General features: G+C 39.3%; 1 non-coding gene across 1 annotated transcript; it reads left to right on the top strand.

Annotated features, from left to right (window-relative positions):
- Window positions 1-1,523: 1,523 nt before the first annotated feature.
- On the top strand, window positions 1,524-1,630 carry LOC141650668 (small nucleolar RNA R71). Its single transcript, XR_012546687.1, has one exon. It is a non-coding gene; the product is annotated as a small nucleolar RNA R71 (small nucleolar RNA).
- Window positions 1,631-13,838: the final 12,208 nt, after the last annotated feature.

Raw genomic sequence — 13,838 nt, 5'->3', positions numbered from 1 at the left:
ACACTTACACTAGCACCTAGGTTACAAAGAGCCTTATCAATGGTATATGTGCCTATAGTGCAAGGAATAGAATAACTATCGGGATCCTAAGTTTTGGCGGAGACTTATTTTTCAAGAGTGCTCTACACTCTTCGGTGAAAGCTACGGCCTCAACCTTGTTGAATGTTCGTTTTTTAGCAAGGAGTTCTTTCATAAACTTTGAATAAGAAGGGACTTGAGAAATTAGTTCAATAAATGGCACGGTAACTTGTAAATTCTTAACAACATCCAAGAACTTACCAAACTTACCCTCCTTCTTGTTCTTTGCTAGGCGATGGGGAAATGGCAGTTGAGTTTCAACAACTTCCCTTGGATGAGCATCCTCCATATCTTTCTCTTGCTCAACCTCAATAGGAGTATCCATCTTCTTTGAAACGGCATCATCTTCCTTAGCATTAGGAGAGACCCCTTTCTCAACAAGCACCTCTTCACTTTCTTTTGTATCAAGCTTACTCTTTCTCTTGTGCATTGCTAAGTGGTGAGGAAATGGTACTTGAATCTTAATGGGAGGCTCTTTACTAGCCTTCTTTTGAGTATTTCCCCCAAGCTTAGTGACCACTTAATCATCCAAAGTCATGGATGACCCATCATAGCTTTTACCACTTCTCAAAAAAATAGCATTAACGGTCTCATGTGGTTGCGCACCTTGGGGCGATAGTTGGCCCGATCTTCTTTGAGAGCTAGATGTGGCTAGTTGAGCCACTTGTTTCTCTAGTATCTTGATAGCGGTAGTGTGGGTTTGATCGCTCTTTTGTAAGTGAGCCATCAAATCGGATTGGCCCTTAGCCAATTGCATCACCAAAGCTTCAAGTTTGCCCCCTTGGTCATTTTGTTGGACATTTTGGGGTGGGGGACCTTGGTTTGGTTGGAAGTTTTGTTGTGGTGGCCTTTGTTGTTGGTTTTGAAAACCCGGTGGATTGACAAACCTTTGTTGTTGATGGATGAAGTTATTTTGTGGTTGGGGCACAAAGGTATTTTGTGGTGGAGGGTTTAGCACATTGTTGCTCTTATATGACAAATTCGGGTGAAACCTTGTGTTGGGATTGTAAGTATTTGAAAAGGTACCCGGAGGGTATGCATTTTGCTTAAAACTTTGATAAGAATTTACCTCTTCAAGATTGGCTTGACATAAAGTGGCAACATGCTCCGCTCCTCCGCAACCGTCACAAACAACAATTTGGCTCGTAGTAGGCATGGCATTTACTTGTTTAAGAGAAACACTTGCATCTCGGTCCGCCAATTGTTGTTGGAGTAAGGCAAGTTCAGCCTTCAAAATGGAAGTATAGGAAGATTCCTCCTTACCCTTGAGTGGCACACTTCGGGAATTCACATATTGGGCATCATGAATCGCCATGGATTCAATCATGGCATGAGCAATATCCATGTCAATTTGATCAAACCGCCAATTGTTGGCGGAATCAAGAATTCTTCGGGAATCGGCACAACATCCATTGTAGAATGTTATAGCTAGGAACCAAGGATCCAACCCATGATGTGGGCATTGCCTTTGCAACTCCTTGTACCTCTCCCAAGCTTCATATAAGCTCTTAAGAGCTTGTTGATGGAACCCTGTGATTTCTCTCCTCAAAGTTTGAGTTTTCTCCGGTGGAAAAAACTTTTGATAGAAAAAAAGAGCCAATGTTTCTCAATTGGTGATTCCCATGGCGGTACGATCAAGGCTAGTGATCCATAGTTTTGTCTTGTCCTTCAAAAAGAAAGGGAAAATTATTTCCCTAATTTGGGCTTGAGTGACTCCCGTTTGCCAAATCATGGAGCAATAGTCACAAAAGTTTTGAACATGCAAATTAGGATCCTCCAAAGGACTTACCCGAAATTGCTTCCTCTCCACAAGGCTAATAAAAACCGGTTTGATCTCGAACTTCGGGGTGATAATTTGGGTAGTAGTGATACCGGTCAGAAGCATAGCCGCGGTAGGCTTGGAATGATCGGAAAGTTTGACCATCTTGTGTTTGCTAAAATAATGGGAATAAGTTACCGAATGCTCAAATTCCTACAAAATGCAACAAATACAAGCAACACGCCTAGAACACAAGATTAGCTCACAAAAACACTAATAAAAGTGTGATATTCAATCAAAACCGAGCTAAAATGAGGGGTAAAATCCTATATAAAATGGACACATCATCCTCTCTAGCTTCTTTACCAACCTCCCTTTCATAAAGAAGGTCTTCAACCAATATATCCTCATGATCTTCTTGAGGAGCCTTTCCCTTGGATCCTTCACTTGTAGTCTTCCTCTTCTTGGCTTCACTTACCCTTGCCGATGGAGTCATGGGTGGGCTTTCCCCACTTTCATTCATTACCAACTGCTTTCTTTTGGGATCCGCATCCACTTCAATTTCAGGTCCTTGTATGGGTCTTCAAGCTCAACCCCACTCCTTAAGACTACCGCATGTGCTTGATGATTTGCGGAAGCGTCTTTTGAGCTTTGGCCTTGGGCTAGGAAACCACCCGGCAGCCTTTGAGGGTTAGCAAGAGCATGAGATCAACCGAGCTTCCATGTCTTTTATAAAGTTTGTCATGTCTTGGTGTTGAGATATTTGCATATTTTTCACCACTTTTATTAACTCACCAAATTGGGATTCCATGGATGGCTCTTGATGTGGTTGGGTTAGTTAAGGGTAAAGGGAATCCATAATCATTTCTAGTGTTGGGACCTTGATTGTTGTTGTTGTTGTTGTGTCCCCCTTGGTAGTTTCCCTTAGAACCTTGATTGTTGAAGTTGGATCCTTGCCCTTGGTCATGAAAGCCTTCAACAAACCCTTGTCCAAACCCTTGGTTAGCTTGGTTACTTTGATTCCCTTGATAGAAACCTTGGTTGTTTTGGTTACCTCCAAAATATTGGTACCCTTGAGATTGGTTCCCAAAATTTTGGTATTGGCTGTTGCTTAGCCATTGGTTTTGATTTCTGGAATTGTTTCTTTGGTTTGGGTATCCACCTCTAGGTTGAGAAAACCCGGGTGGGTTGGTGTTGGGCAATTGTGGTTGGAGGTGTTGCGGGTTTTGAACATTGGTACTCTTGTAGCTAAAGTTTGGGTGATTCTTCAAACCCGGATGATAGAAATTGGTGTTTGGGTTGTAGACATGGGTGTTCGTGACAATCATGCTTATCATGTGAACAAGAATATAAACAACACATAGTCCTAGCATGTGAATACTAGACTGACTCATACTACACTATCATGTGAATCACATAACATCCAGGAATCCAAACCCTATCAACCGTAGCCGGCTTGCATCTCACCTTGTACAACTCATAGGATCATCAAATAAGAAAGGACAATATATCTAGAGACATGCATAAGTTCTTAGGACGGTCAATAGTCACTCTGTAACTCGAGTCTATACCACGAGGTAAGGTAAACATACCCTAATCCTAGACCTGCGCAGACCTAAAGACATGCGGATACAATCCACCGCATCCAAGACTCACGATAAAACCACATGAGTACACCTAAGGAGTCCACCAAAGGGTTAGCTAGTACTTAAGCTGACCACCGACTCTAAGGTAGGGCAAAGAGGTCATGCCCCAACTTGGATATAAACCGACCAAGCTAGGACACAGAGGCTATTAAGCCGCAAACATACACTCGTCAAAGACTATAATGGCCTATCTATGACGAAGGCCGAAATACTCACCTAGGACCTACTCCCAGCTTGAATACTTTAGCCCACACCACACAAGACAAGTAGGACACCCAATTAACCATAAGAGGGGCAAAGAGTCCAAACTTGCACACACAAATGATCATACACACCCTAGCATATGAAAGGCTATGCAAGAGCATATTCAGCTGACAATCCAACAATATCTCCAATATCAATAATAATCCAAATTCCAGCTAACCAACAGTACCATAATCCATGAGAACAAGCTAAAATGGCAAAGAGGCAACAAGACTCAAGCATAAGGCATCCAAAGCATCCAACAACCAACATGTGAAATGATGATCACAAATATCAAGGCATCAACATAAAACATCCAATAACAACCAATCTCACCTCAAAGACAAACCCTCGATCCGAGTCCCGCGACGGGTCATCGGTCAAATCGAGGCTGACCGGTTTAAACCTAGTTTGACCAAACTCGTTCGGTCAATCTGGCCCAACTCAGAGTCTTGGCTTACTTTGGCCCAAATCACAAAATTCATCACAATATCATTCTCACGCCATTTCCAATTTCTATCATGTGAAAAACTATCAACATAAGGAAATATATTCCAACTTACAAAATATCCAATTCAATTAAATTCTCGCATAATAATGATTACCCACATGCCAAAAATACCAAAATACATAAATACGCAAACAAAAGACCCAAAATATCAAACAATAGACCCAAGACCCGACCCACACAACGGGCCATGATCCGGGTCAGACCGGGCCTGAACCGGGCTGTTTTGGTTCGGTTCTCTCGGTCAACACAAGTCTTCATTTGCAATTTGTTCCAACATCAATACAACATCCCTTTCAAGCAACATTTAACAATATTTATTCCGTTTCAACACTTAAACATGTGAAAAACAACATATTTACCAAACTTTAACAACAACAATTCATGTGAAAATTAAAGTTAACATGTTATTAATCACATAAGCATCCAACACATCATAAACAACACTAATGTGACATTATTTCGTCGAGTAACTCGGAATAGTTACCTTAAGCTAGAAAGAGAGCAAAATAAACTTGAGGAAGATCCTATAGACCGAAATTATGCATCATCTTCCACAATATATGAGTTTCCTAACTCATCTTTATATTTTTCACCTATAAGAACAACAAAAATACATAAATTAGTCCTAAATTCGAAACCCTAAAAAGCTAAGACCCGAAACAAAATTGGGGGAAATGAAAATAAAGCTTACTAGTAGATGAGGATTGAAGAGAGGATTCCAAATATATAAGTTTTATGCAAATTGGTGGAGAAATGAAGGATTTATGGTGGTTTTAGGGATTGTAAGGAGGTTATTTTGAGAGGAATTTGGTTGTTTGATGAAACGAAGAGAGAGTGAATTATGGAGGAATAAATTGAAGAGTGAAGACCCCTAGAGGGTGAATAGTGCCCGGATGAACAGTACCAGGCAGTCAAAGGGTGAGTCGGGTCAACTTGTTTTGTTCGCGGTTTGGGTTTGTTTTGACGGTAATTAGAAATATTCATCGAACGCGATTTCCGAAAACGCTAAAGTTCTTAAACACGATTTTACTAAAAGATTAAGTACTTATATGCCCAATATCCAAACTTGTTTACCCAACGACCGTAAGAAATGGAAAATCCCAATTTTATGACTTTTATCCGAAATCTATTTTATCAAAGGAAAAGGTTTAAATATAGTTTAAATCACTTTTAAACATTTCTAAACTATCAAAAATAATTACATTTCTTCAAAATAAAATAAGATTATATTTTATCAAATAGATTTTATTTCAAATAAATTAATACTAAATTAAAATAGATCAAAATATTACTTTTAAGATATAATAAAGGTCTTCAAATTTACGGGGTGTTACATCGTGGTGGCCTCACAATGTTGTTGTAGCTTTGAAAGGCATTAACATCTTGAATATTGTCTTCATACCCCATATTATAGTTGTTTTTGGCACACACATCGAAAGTGTGATCATTTCCCTCTCATAGCTCACAAGAAGAATTTGGGATTACCTCCTCCATGGGTGGACCATGGAAGGCACTAGCTTGATGCACTTGACTTCTTTGCATTTGCTCAAGTTTCTTGGTGAGAAGGTCAAGCTTGGCATTGGTCTCGGTATTTGAACTAGAAGAGTTTTCTTTGGGGTACCGGCTATTCCTTCTTAGCATATTGCCCCTTGAACCATAGTTGGACTTCGAGTCCACCATATTCTTGATGAGAGTCGTGCCCCCATCATCACCCAAATGATCGAATCCCTCTCCCGTGGAGGGATTCACCATTTCCTTGGTTCTTGGCAACAAAGTTTGAAAGAAAGTTTGGGTAACGTACCAAGCCGGTATCCCATGGTGCGGACGACTAGCAATTAGATCTTGATACCTACCCCATGCCTCACCCAAGGACTCCCCATCTTCTTGTTGGAATGTATGGATCTCATTCTGGAGCATAACGGTCTTTGATGATGGGTAATACTTGGCTAAGAACGCCTTGGCCAAGGCATCCCATGTAGTAAATATGTTTGGAGGATGCACATTCAACTAACGATCCGCTTTATCTCTTAGAGAAAATGAGAACAACATCAATCTCAATGTGTCTTCGGACACTCCATTCTGCTTCACCATGGCAACCTTGTTTTTGAACTTCCTTAGATGGGCATGAGCATCTTCATCAATATGTCCCCCGAAACTATCCTTTTCAAGCAAGCCAACTTGAGCCGGTCGCATTTCGAAGTTGTTTGGGGCCAAGGTGCCAAAGTTAATAGGATTGCAAGCGTCTTGTGGTTGGGGCAGTTGTGGTCACGTAAAGCCGCCATTTGTGGTTGTGGAATTGGTATATATGCAGGTAGTGTTTGAGGTTGTTGGGTTCTTTAACCTTTTATTAGAATCTTCTAATTAATCTCTAAATTACTTATTAATATAGACTTACAAGATCTAGTGCATGCAATATATAAATAAATGAAATAAGAAGAAAATGGATTTATCCTTACAAAGTAGTGGACCGATTTATTGGGCACAAGGTAGGACACCTTCCTAACCTTGTTCTTGAGCTTAATAACATTAGGATGATTGATGAGTCATAATTATATGCATATTTATGCCTCCCCTTAATTGCTTTTGATACGGTTTTCGGGCTAGTTTATATCATTTACATGCCTTTTATGTTAGAATGTCGATACTTCCGCCTTTTGATGTTTAATGCAGGAATGGTGTATTTGAAGAGAAAAGGAATGAAATGAGCATCGCGGAGTGGGCATGAAGGGATACACGAAGCATGGCACGAGAATCCATAAGAATGAAGGAAGATAAGTTAAGAAAGAGCTTCTTATTACAAGTGCCTATTTTGAAGAGCCATATATAGAGTTCTACAACTGATTTTCAAGTGATTCTAATTGGAGGTGAAAGCTTATCCTCATAGCTTTCCAACACCGCAAAAATTGCTTGTTTCTGACAAGTAACGAAGAAATGGCGGCCATTTGAAGATCAGTGCGCAAAGCAGGAACTTGGTTCCTCGATCGAGTCAAGCCAGGCTCGATCGAGGAACCAACCTAATCAACTAAATTTAGCAATGTCGAGAGTTGGGTGCTCTTGAAATTTGGTGCCTCGATCGAGTCAGGCCAGGCTCGATCGAGGAAGTGGTTCTTCGATCGAGTCCACTTAGGCTCGATCGAGGAACCTTCCAGTTTTATAATTCCCACAACTTTCCTTAAATCGGTTATGTATTTCTATAAATACCAAAATTCGTACCCTTGTTTATTTACGCTTTATTTTAGTTTCATACAGTTGAATACTCTCTCTAGCCTTAATCTTTCTTTGCTACGGTACTAATCTTTCTTCAGTAATCAATCATTCAAGTTTATGTTATTCAATTATTGTTCTTATTTCATGCTTTTAATTATGTCTTCAATCATGATTGTTGTTGTTATTGCTTTAGTTATAAGTAGCTAATTTCCTCATCTAGGATGAAGGGGATCTAGGTTAATTAAAAAGGGGAAATTGATTAATTGCTAGTGAAATCGCATAAGTTGTCGTTTGATTATTGTTCTTCTTCTAGTTAATTAACTTAGGCCCGAGTTATTAATTTGTGTAGCGAATTAATCCTTTCACCGACCGGGTTAGAATTAATATAGGCTGCGATAATCAAATAGATTGTATCTAATTATAGCGACCTCATGTTAGAATCGATCTAAAGGGCATAATAGAGTCGATCAATCTTATGACCTTAGACAGCTTGGTAGATCTAGCAATTGATGAATAGACCCCATATAATTGACCTAGTGAACCGGAAATCCTAGACTTTTAATATTATTGTTTAAATCTCTTTTTGTTACTTGCAGTTAGTTGGTTAGATCAAAACAAAACAAACCCCCCCAGAAAACGGTTACCTTTAGACAAATTAAATATTTACAGACTTAACTTTTACCGCCTCCCTGTGGATTCGATACCTGTCTTACTGCTAGCTATTCTTGTTAGTCTTGAGATAGTTTTATTTTCATTTGGTGATACGACTTTAGCCTTATCAAATTTGGCGTCGTTGTCGGGGAGGCAACAATTGTTCTGGTTGTTTCTGTTTATTTTTGTCTTTTGTTTCAGGGAACTTCAGTTCCTTGAGACAGTTTTATCTTTTCTTGTTGTTTTCGTGTATGCCCAGGTCTAACAGGTTAGAGATCCTACCGTTTGATCCCGAGCCAGAAAAGACTTTTCGCTACAGACGAAAATTTCAAAGAGAAGTAAGTCAAGTGGAAGACTTGAGTACACTTGACTACGAGCGGTATACTTTCGCAGAAGACTCGTCCTTAGAAGAGGACACACTTATTTCTCGCAATGTGACTTCTACAACACCAAAGATGCCTACATTAGCAAGTCACTCCGAACCCACGGTTGATTCTATTCCTAAAGGCTTCAAGCTCCCTACCGCTGATAAGGGAACTTTTGAGATCAAGCCTTCTTACATAAGTTTGATAGAGAGGAATTTATTTGGAGGAAAAGCAGGAGAGGACCCCGCAAAGCATATGGAGAAATTTGTTACTTATTGCTGTTCTATTCCTTTGACAGCTGGGGTGTCTCAACATCAGGTCAAGCAAACTTTATTCCCTTTATCTTTGAGAGATGATGCAGCTGAGTGGTTAAGGGACTTAGACATGGAGACCGACGCAATTACCAACTGGACTTCACTAGCACTTGCATTCTACAAGAGGTATTTTCCACCACAGAAAACTAATGCATTGAGAAGTCAGATTACAAGTTTTAAACATGGTCCTACTGAGGATTTTAATGAAGCTTGGATACGGTTCAAAAGACTAGTGCGGTCCGTCCCTCACCATGGTTTTGAGATTTGGTTCCTTTGCAACCACTTTTACAACGGGTTGTATGATGATCATAGAGCTCTACTTGATTCTGCTGCTAATGGAAGATTCCAAGATAATACTAATGAGAGTAATGCTTGGAAGTTGATTGATCAGATAGCTACTCACACAGCTGAGTATGGTAATCCCAGAGGAAGTAAGAGAGGAAGTGGCTCAGATAGTGCGGTGGCGGAACAGTTGGAGGCCATACTTGCTCAAATAGCCGAATTGAAGACTACCCAGTCCTTGGGTAAGCAATAGATGGTTCATATGGTTCAACAAGAAGTGTCCTGCGAGAGATGTGGTAGAGATGGTCACACTGCGGCCAAATGTATGAGTACAATTGAGCAAGTTCATGCTTTCCAATCTTTCAAGCAAGGTACACCATATTCTAATTTTTTCAAGCTCATCAACAAGGTACCTATATTATTCCTCCAAATCATGGTAATCAACCACAAGGAGGTTATCAAAGGCCAAATCAAGGAGGTTTTCAACAATTTCAACCTCCTCCTCAAGCTCCAAGTAATGAAGTATCGGAGTTAAAAGCTCTATTGCAACAAACTTTGATGATGCAACAAAAGCAAATGGCTCAAATCTCCGAGCTTATGGCTCATAATAAGATGTTGGATACTCAAGTTGCCCAAATGACGGCTCAAAACCTATCAAAATAGTCCGGTCTTCCTCCTCAAGGTAAACAAGCTCATGAGCAAGTTAATGCAATTTCTATAAGGAGCGGTACTTCTTATAACGGTCCGGACATGCCCATTAAAGATGATGAAGCTCCATACATGCATCCTAAGGGGTTGGGAAATTTGGAGCTAAGTGACGATGAAAAAGAAACTTGCAAAGATGAAACACGAGATTTGTCGAAAAGCAAAAAGACGGAGCAAAGCCAGGTTCCTCGATCGAGTAGACACGGGCTCGATCAAGGATCTTCCTTACTCGATCGAGTGCACCCCAGGCTCGATCGAGGCACTTCTGTAACTGAAGTTGATGTTTCCAAACATACTCCTAATGCAAAAGAAGCCGAGCCAATTAAAATTCAACTACCTTTTCCTCAAATATTGCAGAAATCCAAACTTGAGCAACAGTTTGGAAGGTATATGGAGGTAGTAAAGAATCTTCAAGTGACAGTGCCATTTACTGAATTGGTAACTCAAGTGCCGGCGTATGCTAAATTTTTAAGAGAAATCTTATCAAAGAAGCGGTCTTTTGATGAAGTGGAGACAGTAACATTTACTCAGGAGTGCGCGACCGCATGTTAGAATCGATCTAAAGGGCATAATAGAGTCGACCGATCTTATGACCTTAGACAACTTGGTAAATCTAGCAATTGATTAATAGACCCCATATAATTGACCTAGTGAACCGGAAATCCTAGACTTTTAATATCATTGTTTTAAACTCTTTTTAATTACTCGCAATTAGTTGTTAGCATACAAACAATCAAAACCCCCAAAATTGGTTACTCTAAGATAGAATCAAATATAAACAAACTAGATAAACACCGTCTCCCTGTGGATTCGACCCTAACTTACCACTAGCTATCTTGTTAGTAGTAGTATAGGATTTATTTTGATATTGGTGATACGACTTTAGCCTTATCAAATTTGGCGCCGTTGCCGGGGAGACTGTCGTGTTCACTCATGAATGCTACGCCGTGTTGCAAGCCAATTCTCCACCTAAGCTCAAGGATCCAGGGAGTTTTTCTATTCCTTGTACTATAGGCCATTTATCTATTGACAATGCTTTATGTGATTTAGGAGTGAGTGTTAGTGTCATGCCGTATAAAATTTGCAATCAATTAAACATGACTAAGCTTAAATGTACTAATATGACTATCCAATTGGCTGACAGGTCTGTTAAGCACCCCATGGGTATCTTAGAAGATGTGCCAGTTAAGATAGGAAATTTTTTCATTCCAGTCGACTTTGTAGTGATAGATATAGCTGAGGATTCTCGTGTTCCTATTATTCTAGGACGACCATTCTTGCATACTGCAGGGGCGGTTATAGATGTTAGACATGGGAGTCTTACGTTCAACATTGGAGAGGATACTATTACTTTTGGTCTTGACAAAGCATCACGTCCTCCTAATTTAAAAGCTTCTTGTCATATGATTAATGCTCTTGATCCTACTTTTGACGATTGCCTTGCTTTATGTTTTGACGAAATCCACATGACGCCTCTGCTACTGCGTCATATCCATGGAGCAAGGAAGTGGATGAGATAGAGAAGCTTATTTATGGAGAAGATCCTTCTCCTGAGATGGTTTACAGCTGTGATGAGAATGTTGATATAAAAGCTGAGTTGGAGGCTTTGGAAGCTGAAATTTTCAGAGAGGAGCCAGTTAAAGTTTTTGATGAAGCTTCTATAACAGACGAACGAAGTGCCTTATCTCCTTCCTCAAGAGGAGGACCTGAAGAACAATGACCATTGCTCTTATTTTACATTAGATTTTGAGTTTGATGAGCCAGGACATTTTACATTGTTTTTATTCTTTGCTTGGACTTTTTATTGGTGCTACTTATGCTTGTGTGTAGCACATGCGCTACTTTTTGATTTATTGTTACGAGCATTAACTTGTATTGATTATGATTTGTGTGCGCATTTGTTTTAAATGCAGATCTCTTGCTCGACAGTAGGTTCCTCGATCGAGTGTCATGGAGCTCGATCGAGTCACCTCATCTTTTGGTAGCTGACGATGATAGGAATTGCACGGATGATTAATTTCCCCTGTTTTGCTGTTGGTTTGGGGGAATCATAAGCTCTTACCCGGTATTCTCTTCCCTTGTAGCTTCTTTTATTGTTTTATCTAGTTCTTTCCCATTATTTTTGTTAGTTGTGTCCTTTAGGTTGCTGGATTTGTGTGTGATTGCTATGTTGTAGGCGTCACAATGAGGACACTGTGACATTTAGGTTTGGAGGAGGGCCTTTTATTATGTTGTGTGCTTTTTATTTATTGTTGTGTGCATTTATATAAAAATCCATAAAAATTAAAAATTTTATAAAACACAAAAACATGTTTTTCCTTTATTTTGAATCGAGTCTTGGTGAATTTAATAACTATGATGTTAAATTGCATTGTTTTTGCATTTGAATCTCAAATAATTGTCCATGTACATTGTTTTGACTCGTTAGCCATGAAAACAAAGCTCATAATTCAAGTCTTAACCATATTAACATGCCTTATATTTATTAGATTTGACACAATTATGTTGGTAAACTATTTAAATTCTGAGGTCTATAGAGCTTCCTGATACCGTCGTCAGGTACCAAAAATAAATAGCTAAGTACTACTTACAGAAGTCAGCGGTAAGTAGGGTCGATCTCCACAGGGAGGCTATTTTGCTTATTATCTGTTTAACTCAGTCTGTCAGAATGTCACAGAAATGGGGTTTTTTTTTATTATTTTACTAAAACTATTAAGAGATTAAAAAAGAGAAATTAACAGTAGAGAAGGGAACTAGGATTTCGGGTCATCAATAAACGTCAGTTAATCACAGCTAAGGTCACAGATCAGTCGATGTGTCGGTCTAAGGGGCAACGAATATCTCCTTTTGGTCTCAATTCGCCCTAAAATGCTATTAGCTTAACTTTCGCCCTCACTAAATCATCCTATTGTTCACTGCAGGTCTCACCCCTTCCAACCTTTCGGTCCAGGTCAAGGTTTACCTAAATTAAAAGGCTAATTGTGTTGACTTAACTAGCAGGATACAGTTAAAGTAGCGATTAACAACAAAGACTACAACTACAACGACAGATCTAATAACCTAATTAGCAACTAACATTAGTCTAATGAATCACCTAGTCCTAGCAGAGGAATTTAGCTAGACATAATTGAATAAAGAATAAGAACAAGGAAAAGAATAATAAACATTAACATAAAATAAAGAGGGAAAAGAAGAGGAAAAAAAGTTACAGTAGAAATAGATCCGGAATTAATAGAAGAATAAAGTAGCAGCAGTAAAAGTAACGTATGATGTGTGTGGCGTTATAAGAGATCCCGAGAGGGGAAGATAAGAGAGAGTTACAAATGACGTAATACCTTCCTATTTATAAGAAAATAGGAACTATTCAACCTACTGACGGAAATAAACTAAAAAGCCCAAGCCCGTAGGAGAATCCACTTGATCGAGTGATTTAAAACCACTCGATCGAGTAAACTAAAGCTTAAACCACTCGATCGAGTAGAAAATATACTCGATCGAGTAAATCCTAAAATGCCACAACTCGATCGAGTAGAAAAATGACTCGATCGAACACAATTCTACTCGATCGAGTACTTTCCAGCATCAATTTCCTGCTTTGCGCACTGAACTTCAAACGGCTGCCATTTCTTCGTTACTTGGTCAAACAGGGTGATTCCGATGGCATTGGAAAGATAAGAGGACAAAATTTCATCTCCAATTAGAATAACCTGAATATCAGTTGTAGAACGCGAGATATGGCTCTCCAAAGTAGGCACTAGCAATTTGAAGTTCTTTCTTTGCTCGCCTAGCTATCTTTCTTCTTTGCGCATCTCAAAATAGCTACATTCCCGCTCCAAATTCACTCTTACTCCAAATTCATGCTAAACGGACGGTAAAAGGCTTGATTTCACTACTTTCTGGTTCATTCCTGCAAATAAGACAAAACAAACCAAAGTAGCATATTCGGGGCATTTCGTAGCATAAACTACGATAAAAGCGTAGAAATACGTGCATAAAATAGGCTAAAAAGACTATATAAAATGCACGTATCACTTCCTAGGCCAGGATCATCAATAAACTGGTCTCATTGTCAATTAG

This window comes from Silene latifolia, chromosome 3, assembly GCF_048544455.1.
Source record: "Silene latifolia isolate original U9 population chromosome 3, ASM4854445v1, whole genome shotgun sequence".
Lineage (NCBI taxonomy): Eukaryota > Viridiplantae > Streptophyta > Magnoliopsida > Caryophyllales > Caryophyllaceae > Silene > Silene latifolia.
Note: the sequence above shows the minus strand (reverse complement) of the source record. Positions and strands in the feature narration are given on the sequence as shown.